Raw genomic sequence first — 10,952 nt, 5'->3', positions numbered from 1 at the left:
AACATTCCCTGCTCAAAGTAAGTATTTCTGATCTTAGTCATAGAATTCACTTTGAATTTATAGCTCTTGTAGAATTTCTTCACTTTCCCGGTTTTTTTTTTAAATTTATATATGATGGTGAACAAATAAAGGTATAGCCTAATTTGCCAGCACGCCTCTACTTGCATCGAAGCATAAAGATGCTAGGTTTTTTGCTTAACTGTATCTGTTCATCAGCCATACGGTTGAATATGAATTGTTTCCCTCTAGGACCCCAAGAAATAGAAATGTATGAAAGTAAATGTTTCGAGCACATGTGTAGGCCAAGCAATAGCAGGTTTAGATTGGGTTGTTTTAGGGTTTAAATTGTTCAGGATTGTTTTGTTATGGCGCATTAGATTTTAGTATTTATGAATTTGAAAATCTCCTATTTTGGATCCTTTGAGTTTGAAATACCATAGGTGAATTAGTTGTGTTTGAATAGTTTTAAAAATTACACAAATCCTTCTAAGCCTTTCAAAAAATATTTATGTCACCAAAAGAACTCTCTCTATTTTGGGAACAGCTGTCAAATTACTTCCAATTTATATCCGAATCGATTATATCCCCCAAGGATCACCCCCAATATCAATATCTATGTCACCAAAAAGAAATTCTCTTTGTTTTTTTTAGAACGACTGTCAAATTGCTTCAAATTTATATTTGGACCACTAAGGATCACCCCCAAGTCAATATCTATGCGAGCATCCAATTGCATTTAGCATTTTTACTACAGATTGGTAACCTTTTTTTTTTTTTGCAGAAATCTCATATTCCCTTCTTTTACAATGTAGATAAACCGCATATTTTAATTTAGAGAATCAATTAATTATTGCTTATAAATAGAAGTATCATTTTAAATTGAGAACAAATCCATGAAGTAAAAATGAATTATCTAGCAAGTGAGCAATTGGGGATATGAGAAATCTTACAAATTATTTATTATCTACCCTTTTGCTTTGAGGAGTACAATGGAGTCTTTGTTCTTATTTTACCTAAATTTTATAAACCAAAATAATTTCGAGCAATACTATGTTTTTAGGATGTTGAAAACCGAAACATGCATTAGTTTATTGATAACATACAAGAAATGAAATAATTAATTGAAGTTGAAATATACTCTTCAATGATGCGCTAGCTAACCAATAGAGACTAAATGGATAAGGACAATTGTAATAGAAGTATGTTTTATTTTAGACACTAATCACTTTCTTTACTACATGAGCTTCATGAATCGACATTCTCTCTGAACCGCTTTTGATTCATCATTAATAAGCATGTCGAAAACGGATTATAACTTCCCTTGGTAGCTTGATAGTGAAGCACCTACACCAACAAATGACAGTTTGCACCGAACATCATGAATCCAGAAGAAGCAACACCTTAGTTCACAAAGTTATGCACAGTGATATTAATGGATACTTGCTTCCTTCATTTTAATAGAAGAAGAGGAATTGAACTTGAAATGATTGTTGTTGGATCCTTTGGCATTTAATATTTCGATGTCGAAGCACCAAACTTACCATGATTCCCTACTTGGTTGCAACATAAAATACAGAAGGAAGAAAATCAAAGGAGGATAGAATCTGAAGTCTGAACAACAGCATAAAATGCATTGCATCATCAATGTATCAAAAAATAGTGATCTCTAGTGAGGTAATTCCTATGGGTAACACATAATATCCCTTATGTAAGTGTGCCTATAGTAGTAAAAGAGCAAAGTATGGAGGTCACGGATGCATGCCATTATCAATGATCATCTTGACATTTCAAGTGGCCTCATTTGTGTTGAGAGGTTTAGCAAGTTGAGGATATCCAGAGATTGACATTCCTTTGGGTGTTGTCCAGCTATGGTAGTTTCATCAACATGGCGCTCATAACCTGCTTTCTTTTCCTTTGTTTATGGGATTTCATGTTGCAGTGTTTGACAGGGTAGGGCATGATTGATGAGTAACAAATAAAAGAAAAAAATAGAATAAGGTAGTGTACCTGTACAGTGTAGATCTCTTTGACTGAAGTTGTGGAGAAACAGGACAGCATGCACAAAAGTGTACGTCTCTTTGACTGAAGTGCAGCAAGCAAAAAGCACCGAGTAAAAATATCTGAGTGAGTCTAATCAAAAAGTGAAATTCAGATTAAGGCTTACAATTCTGACTTTCAGTCTTGGTCCATTGCAACATTCCTATCGACAAATACTTGAAAATCTTGAATAGAATGCAGCAGAATAGTTGAAGCAGCAGATCCAGAGAGAGCAAATGAGCCTATCATTTCAATTAAGCGCTAAAATACTAAGTGAAAAAAAAAATTGATTATCTATAAATCAATCCCTTCCATTTATTTCAATCTTAAAACCAAGGATCTTATTCTTACCTGTTATGGTAGAGATAAAACAATAAAAGAAAAAGAATTGGTGAAAGCTAGTTTGAAAATCTAAATGATGCATTCTCTTTCTATATCAATAATAATATAAAATGAATTTCTCCTTGATCAACCAACACAATTTTGAGAGTTTTCCAAATAAGAACACATTTACAATGCACACATGATGTTATACTACGTGGCCGTGGCACCCAAACAAAGTTTCTAAACAACAATGTTTCATTCTAAACTTTAAAGCATCCTAAATTAAATGAAGTTCTATTGCTGAGAATTCTGTGCTGTTGACACAGATGAAGGTTGGTTGTAAAAACCTTCAGAGACTTGGAAACTCTGGTAAGAATTATTAGTTAATGCTGTCGGAACTGGGGAGATGCCAGTCATTGCACCCCCAACCATTGAATAACCGGGCAAGGAAGGCTGCAGTGATGGGGTCATGCTGTAGCTATGTGCCGCATCATTTACTGATCCAGCACTTGGCATGTACTGGGACACAGCATATGGCGCCATTGCCGGCAGCGGTGCCAAAGATGGAGGAGGTGGCAGCACTTCGTTTGGAGTTAACTGCTGGGTGGTGACCACAACATTCTGAGATGTCCTGTATGATTCATCATTCTCAAGCTTAGGCCTCTTCTCGGAAGGGTAATCGACAGAAGATCCTTCAATGGGATTTCTAATGACACCCTCTGAAGCAAGGGAAGAGAGGACATAAGAAAGCACCTCGGCAGAGGATGTCGAAGCAGTTAGCTTTGCTGCCACTGCAGCTGCTGCAGATTTCCTAGGATCTTCCTCAGAGTGGCCAGAATTATCAGGATAAGATACTTGCTGGGCATACATAACAGGAGCCGATTGTTCTGTAGGTGCTGGAATAAAACTTTGAGGTGCAATGGACGCGTGAGACTCCTTTGACCTTTTCTCAGATACTAACCCGGGATTGTCACAGTTTAATAACTGTCTGCATATATTACCAGCCTGTTCCGATCGGGACTGTGCAACCTGTAAAATGTTATGTATAGAAGTTGTGATAATGTTAACTGGATTTTGAACGGATATATAGAAGTGAAAGGTTCATAATTTCAACAATTAAACTTAAAAAGATCAGATAGTATAGTGTCAAACCTGAAGCTGAGAACGGACTTGCTCTAGCTTCAATTCCTGACAGCAAAAGCAAATCAGCATTATGCTAACATCATCAATATGTTACTTTAAAGGGATTAGTCTAACTAACCTGCTCCTGCAGAGCCTCCCTCAAATTTGAGACAAGGCTAACTCTTGATAAGGCAACAGCCGTTAGCTGCTCAATACAGTCTCTCAATACAGCATACTGAATTTGCACCTCCTCTGCAGGTGTCGATCCACGGAACTGCCCTGTTTAAAAGAAATTTGACATTTTAGGGGAAAACAGGCATCCTAATTTGTATTTCATAATCAAAATCTTGAGATGTTCCGAATGTTGATTGAACAGAAAAATATTTTTCTTAAAGAAGAAAAAGATGAAACGAGGATCATGAACAATAGTTGAAGTTACTAACTCTCCTTGAGCAACTAAAGGAATAATCCATGTATGTTAACAGCATGAGCAATAAAGGTCATACCTGAATTGACATCAGTACTAATTTCCTTATCTACTTTCTCAATACAACTAATAGCATTCCTACATTTGCTGAATATTACATCTTCATCCATCTGACTACCATAAGAACGTTATAGCCTGAAACTATTTTCTCCAGTGTATTTCCAACAGGCTGCTTCTGCTAGCAAGGATATAAAGCAGAAATGACATTAGGCCATGAAACGAACATATAAATGCAGGGGGAAAAATGATGTCAGCATGGAATTTATCTCACCAGCTTGAGGCTTATGTTCCTGTCATTCGATTATTACTTTCTGATTGTCTGCCAAAAAGCTCTTCCTTAAGAATTTGTCCTCGAGAACCAAATACTTTTCTCTCTTCCCAAATACTGATCTGCATTTCAAACAGCAAAAGGAAAAGTTTGTCATATGGCAGTACAGAATTAAAGCAAACATATGTTTCTCGAAGAAACAAATATAACAACCAACCACAATGTAGCAATAAAATGTAAATAACATAACAGGCATTGGCAATTACTGTGCCATTAACAGCCATTCATTTGTCACAAATTGGACATGCCACACACCAAAATAAACACCAAGCCAGTTAACTAGATCTAGAAAAATAGAAGTAATAAAAATAGATCTAGAGTGGCTGTGATACACATTCAACCCATCACAGAGATTTTAATGAGAGCACACAAAAACAAGACCAATATGAAAGTTAAGATGACTATACCAGACGCAATGCAGCATTCCTTCCAAACTCATCCCCACTTTTAATCACATCACGAAGAGCATCAGGAAGAACCTTCCAAAATTCACTGACAAATTCTGAACCCTTGCGCCTGCTATTCTGCAAAATGTCATTGGCAAGGTACAGAAAGGCCAATCTCTGCTCGCGTGGAGAGCAATGAAATTGTTTGTCCCAAGTTTCAACAACCTGTTTTGACTTATTCATATGGAAAATGCACCAATGTGATAAAGCTTACTAAGTTAAGGGTGCACAAATAAACTTCAAAAGTTCATTTGTTGTAACTTAAATGGCAACTAGGTAGCACTATCAAACAGGCATCAGCAATAAGTTATGCCTGAGAAGTGATAAAACAAGTATATGCTTGACTACCACATATGATAATGTGAGAAAAGACCTCCAACTATGAAAGCAAAACCAGCCAAAAACGGAAAATAGGCAAAGAAGCATATAATACACAATTATTTTAGAAAGGATACTCTCTATGCTTGCTTGGGAATTATTGAGCTTGACTAGCTTTTCTACCAAGATTTGGGGATTAAATGAACTGCCCATTGTTGCTATTGATGGCTGAAAGACAATAACAAACAGGGCAGACCTTCAAAATCGAGCTGCTGTAAAATAAAGGACAAATGGACAACAATGGATATTAAAGAAGTTGACTGCAACCATATTAAATTATAAACTATAAAACATAAGACGAACTAAGCATAACCATATTATATTGCAAGTTCCAGGACAAATATATGCATGTATATATTCTATGAAAGTATCCTCCTACAAGAGTGCAGCTTCTAAAACAATAACCTTAGATAAAGTTCCAACACTAATAATGTCACTAATCATGAAATCATCCAAAATTCCTCCTTTTCTTCCTTTTTTCTAGGAATTATTCAAAATCAATCTTTTTACTACTTATCAGACTAAGCTAATCTTTATTTCTCTGTTTTTTTTTTCTCAGTCCACTAATCAGTGAATATTATGGAATGATGATAATTAAACGAAAAAAGTTCCCCATCAAAGAAGCTGGCTTCAACTTAAAGGAAAATGAAAGAAAACTTTGAATGTAACTCTAATTTACAAAAAAAAATAATTGGGAATTTAGACTGAAGTCCTTAAGCTACATAAAACAAGCACCTGGAGGAAAACAATGCCAACGAACTTAAAGCAAGAACTAGTTATGAAACAATTAAACAATAAAATTAACGGCGGCAAACTTTAAGGCACCAGAATAACAATAGACTAAATAAAAGGCAAGAAACATAGATAATGGCGGAGAATAGAAAGAGAGACCGAACCAGTAAAAGGCGAAGGCGAGTGGCGCAGGCGAGAATCAAACAAGTTGGTGGATAGCGGTGGTCATGGAGAGGGATTGGGGAAACATCTATTATTTGGGCGATTAGGGTTTTGGTGATGTTAACTGTAGGAATCGGAGGAGTAAGAAACTGTAAAAGTCTATATGTTTTGCTCTGCTCTTTGAGGACACGATAACTGATGGTGTATCGCAGTGCAGGGTTCGACAGCTACTGCGGTGCATTTAAAATGCGGGGTAAATTACATCATACATCACCAAATTTTAAAGGTTATTTCGTTTTAGTTACTGAATCATAAAAAAATCAATTTCATCATTAAATTTTACATATTGATTTTTTTATTATTATGTGTCATCGAGTCGTTAATTCATTAATAGATGGACGATGCAACATATTTCATTGTCGTGAAAGTAACATGTTTCTCATTTTTTATCTACTGTGATATTTGTTCATGTCATATTATTTATCATTAAATTTAATATTTTTTTTCATTTTCAATCATCATCATTCTCTGATAATTTTTCTGTGACTATCTTAGATATCGATAAATTCATCTCATTATTCTATATTACTTTACCAGTTTAGATTTTCTCAAAATCGTGTTATATCTTCGTCGATTTGGAGATTTGTATGCTTTGTCATATTTGAGAGGTTTGAGATGTTGGTTGCAAAATCTAAATGGTAAGAAATATTATTCTAAGAAGATTAACAATATATCTTAAAACTAATCTTATTATCCGAAAAAAATTAGAGTACTAAAAAATCAAACTCCTTATAACAAACTACAACTTGAATGGTAGTTAATCTTAAATTTAAATGTGTTCTAAAATTTTGTTTAATGAGAGAAGTTAATGTCACTTCCCATAATTCAGCGGTGAGAAGAAGTTAATGAAATTTAAAATTGCTGAGAATGAGATGCTCGTTAGTCTCAATGAGTTGATAAATGAGAAGCTCCGGTGCATTAACAATTATTTAAAGGCTCAGCTAAGTAGGTTTTTATTTGTCATATGGTTGTTTTGTCGTTAATCTTCATGAAGTTTAGCTTCCTTTTGCTATATCTATGATGGTCTTTTGTAATATTCTACTGTCTTGATTAATGAAAATCTTCAATATTCATGTTTTGTCACTAAAATTCAACTTGATGAATTCAACTTGCAGACTATTTAGTTAATCACTTAAACCATTGTTCCTGTGATCATTGTCTTTTGCTTTCAGATTCAGTTAATATTATTCAGCCAACAAGAAGGTCAAATTTTCAATTTGATGAAGCTTGGATTCTCATGCAAGAGTTAGGTTTAGAATGGGTTTTGGTCAAACATTGCTTTAATTATGTTTTCTTTCTTCCCGTTGAACCGGCGTTTCCATCGAACAATTCATCAATGCAATCCTCTATGTCTTCAGGGTGGAGCTTTATGTACTTTTCTGTTTGTCTTCCGGGATCCAAGTATCCAGAGAACCAGGCCAAGAATGATCTGTAAGCAGGTATCACTATTGCTGATATGGAAACCCTTAGCTCCGATTGCAGCTGCTTATCATTCACCACCCACAAGCTTTAATTTGAGTCTTGTGCATTTCATCAAACATGGCATTGAAGCTCTTGAACCTCTCTTTCAGCACCGGTTTCACCACCTTCCCATTCACATTCAATCCCTCCACGTTTAAACAACCCAAAAGCTTCATCCATGCCTCTCTCTTGTATGTGTTATGGTAGTTCCTGAGCTCCGACGATGTCTTCCGGCACCACGTGTCCCTCATCGCCTGATGGAGCTCCACCGATGCTTTGATCTTCTGCAACATGTAACGCCCATTGTTCATCAGGAAAATGCATCTCAAGGCTGTTTCCTTGTAAAGCTTGGACTTTGCCTCCAGAGCCGAATCCAATAATTCCAAGATTCTCAACACCTGCCCCACAAATGGGGATTGTTCCTCTTCGTTTATGACTTTCTGTGGGTCGCCTTCGTAATTCCGTGACCTTCTTGTCGAATCAGCTCTCTCAGTCTTGGAATGGTCCTTGAAAACTTGCTCTATGGTGACCTTGTACTCATCACATGCATACTTGACGTAGTTCATAGTGTAGTGAGTCAAAGGATGAACCGCTCCGCCAGGAACTGGGGTTTTCCCTGTATCGGACTGAATTGCATTCTCCAGGTCACAGAAGATGCAAATGGCAGTCTCACTGATCTAACGCGTTGTGGTCGTTTCTTTCCAAAGAAGGTCTGCACATTCTTTAGGTACCATGCTGTCGATAGCAAAAAGATTGTCCCGCAATGTCTCATATATGTCGAGAAATTTGAAGAGTTTCTCTGTTGAACGCTTGACAGTGGCGACAGCTTCGGCAAAATTGAGAAGCTGGATAAACTCGCGGCATACAAGGTTGGTGAAAAGGGAGGAGGATAAGGAAGGGTAATCGGAGAAGACAGTTTCAACCAGCTTGCGCTTGCCGGAGAAGTAGATATTGACACCTTGTTTGAAGGCCTTGATCCATCGAGGGATCTCCTTTTCCAATGCTTCCCATTGCATCTTCTGAGCGTCGTCAATGCTAATCTTCTCATATCCAAGCTTGTTCAAGGCCTCTTCAATTACATTCCTCCTGGTAATCATGTAAGCCTCACCGCATTCAGATTCATTTCCTCCTGAGATCATCTCCTCGGCAATTTTGTTCAAGATGGCCAGCACTTCACGATAATAGCCTGGATTGTTTGATTCATCGTTGGCAGCCGATTGATCTTGATCTGCAGCCTCAGAGTCGTTGGTTGACGGGTCTTCCATGAGAGACATGAATTCATCCTCCAAATAACACATGGCTCGTTGTTGAATCTTACCAATGCGGTTGATCAAAGGACCGTGGATGGTGTGGGAATGGGACAGACTTTTGTACATGTTTGATATTTGGTTCACAAGTTTAAGAAAGGAGCCATCATCCTGGAGAAGCGATCCATGGTTGGAAATTTTGTCATGGGCAAGATCAAGATACCTGTCAACAAAGTCGGGAATGTGGTTGTGGGTGGAGAGTTTTGACAAAAAGCTTTGAATATCCTGGGAGGCATTTTCCTGGGCATATCTGGTTTGAGTTTCATTCACTGCTTTCTCTGCCTCTGCCACTGAGCTTTCTTTGTGGTGTTGGTGCTCATCATCTTTCTTACAACCGGAAGAATTGTCTTCCATGGCTGGCTGGTTGGTTTGAACGGAGGATTCCATTGGGCTTATTTTTCCATGCTTGCCAGAATGAAAGATTGAAATGGTCGTGGGGTGGAAGTAATGTACGGACAGGAAGTTGATTGGGTTTTATTATCTTTTTTGTGCTTCCCCTGCTTCATCGCTTCTTTGATCATCATACTCTAATTTTCTACTTTTGAGTAGATAGAGGTTATGAGACATATCATCCCATCACAATTACTATTACCACTCCTCTTATCACAACTCCTATTTACCCTATCTCCTTTGCCTATACAAGTGTTACTGAGCTTAATACGAACTATGTTCTTTATACAATCAACAATAACACCATCCGAACGGACAACTCCCCTGAACTATATATAGTTACGTTCCAGATGCTATACAAAAAACCAACCAAACAAGCTTAAGAATACAAACAATAAGTAAGTTACCTCTCAAATGCTCTTCAGCCCACAACACATTCTCCTCCCAGCTCATGATGTTCTGCTGTAGCTTGCAAATCTGCATGATTCTCCTCCAAACGTAGCGAGAACAATGACAATCAAAGAATAAATGATCTCTTGTCTCTTTTTCAACTCCACAAAGCCCCCAAAGCTCATCCGAGATAATTCCAAACTGCACAAGCCTATCTATTGTTGGCAACCTATCCAAGATGATCATCCAAGCAATGATAGAGTGTTTAGGAATGTGAGCAGGAAATCAAATGAGCTTGTGCCATGTCACTTTAGCCCTCTTATCCCTTATCCTGTCACAAACCCAACTGCTAGTAACAATCGACCAGTTCACATTCCCATCAAACAAGATCTCAGGATCAGCCCTCAACTTCATTAATTTCCTCATGGTCCAACGGAAACGAGGCTTGCAGGCAGCATGCCCAAAACCATCTCCCTTCAAAACCTTGGCAATAGACGATGATGAGTATAATTAAGTGTGATGCTGAACCAGTGGCTGATCCTTGGGCATATTATTAGTTCTTTCTCTATCCTTTCTGTTTTGTGTTTTAAATGTTGTTATTTGGCAAACAGTTTGCTTGGCTATTGCTATATACCGATATATAAAATTCCAACGTTGTATTTATAACGTCTCTTTTTAAGTCCTATGTACTATAAGCAGTAGATGTGGCTTCAATGGAGGTAATCTTCCTCCTTTCTCACCTTCTTATATTTCTTGTCGCTGTGAACTGCGTTTATTCATTAATATATATAAGTATTTATGTTTTTCATTTGAACACAGGAAATTTAAGATTTTCTGATTAATGTTTATTCATTCATTCATGGATAAAAAGAAATAACACAAGAATAATAGTGGGAATCAGTCTTAATTAAACAAGGAAAGAATTATGTGAGTTTAAGATTTTATTCATTCAGTAAATAATCCCAAATATTTGATTATGGGAATCAGTTATATTTAAACATAATCCCAAATATATATTTCATTCGGTAAATAAAATAAATATTTACTCAATGATCAAAAAAATATTAGAACTTGTTTATAATAGTATTTAACTATATATTGACGCAAGTGTATTTATAGTAATAACATCCCTCTAAACTGACGTGATTTGCAAATAACATTGGGGCTACTTGTCCTTCCTCTCCCACGGCTTATAGAGTAGGTTGGGCTTACAATCAGAAGGCTTTCCAATGCCGCTCAAAGGATTCTCGAATCCATTATTGGAAGACTTCTCCTTGTCTATCCCACTATTATCCTTGGATTTCGGCTTTAGCTTGGATGACTCGAAC

General features: G+C 36.9%; 2 pseudogenes; both read right to left on the bottom strand.

Moving 5' to 3' along the window:
• Window positions 1-2,465: 2,465 nt before the first annotated feature.
• Window positions 2,466-6,204, bottom strand: LOC120140192 (annotated as a pseudogene).
• A 1,156-nt stretch (window positions 6,205-7,360) lies between these two features.
• On the bottom strand, window positions 7,361-9,231 carry LOC120140313 (annotated as a pseudogene).
• Between the last annotated feature and the right edge of the window lie 1,721 nt (window positions 9,232-10,952).

The sequence above is a fragment of the Hibiscus syriacus genome, unplaced genomic scaffold (genome assembly GCF_006381635.1).
Source record: "Hibiscus syriacus cultivar Baekdansim isolate YM2019G1 unplaced genomic scaffold, ASM638163v2 tig00110783_pilon, whole genome shotgun sequence".
In the NCBI taxonomy this organism is placed as follows: Eukaryota; Viridiplantae; Streptophyta; class Magnoliopsida; order Malvales; family Malvaceae; genus Hibiscus; species Hibiscus syriacus.
Note: the sequence above shows the minus strand (reverse complement) of the source record. Positions and strands in the feature narration are given on the sequence as shown.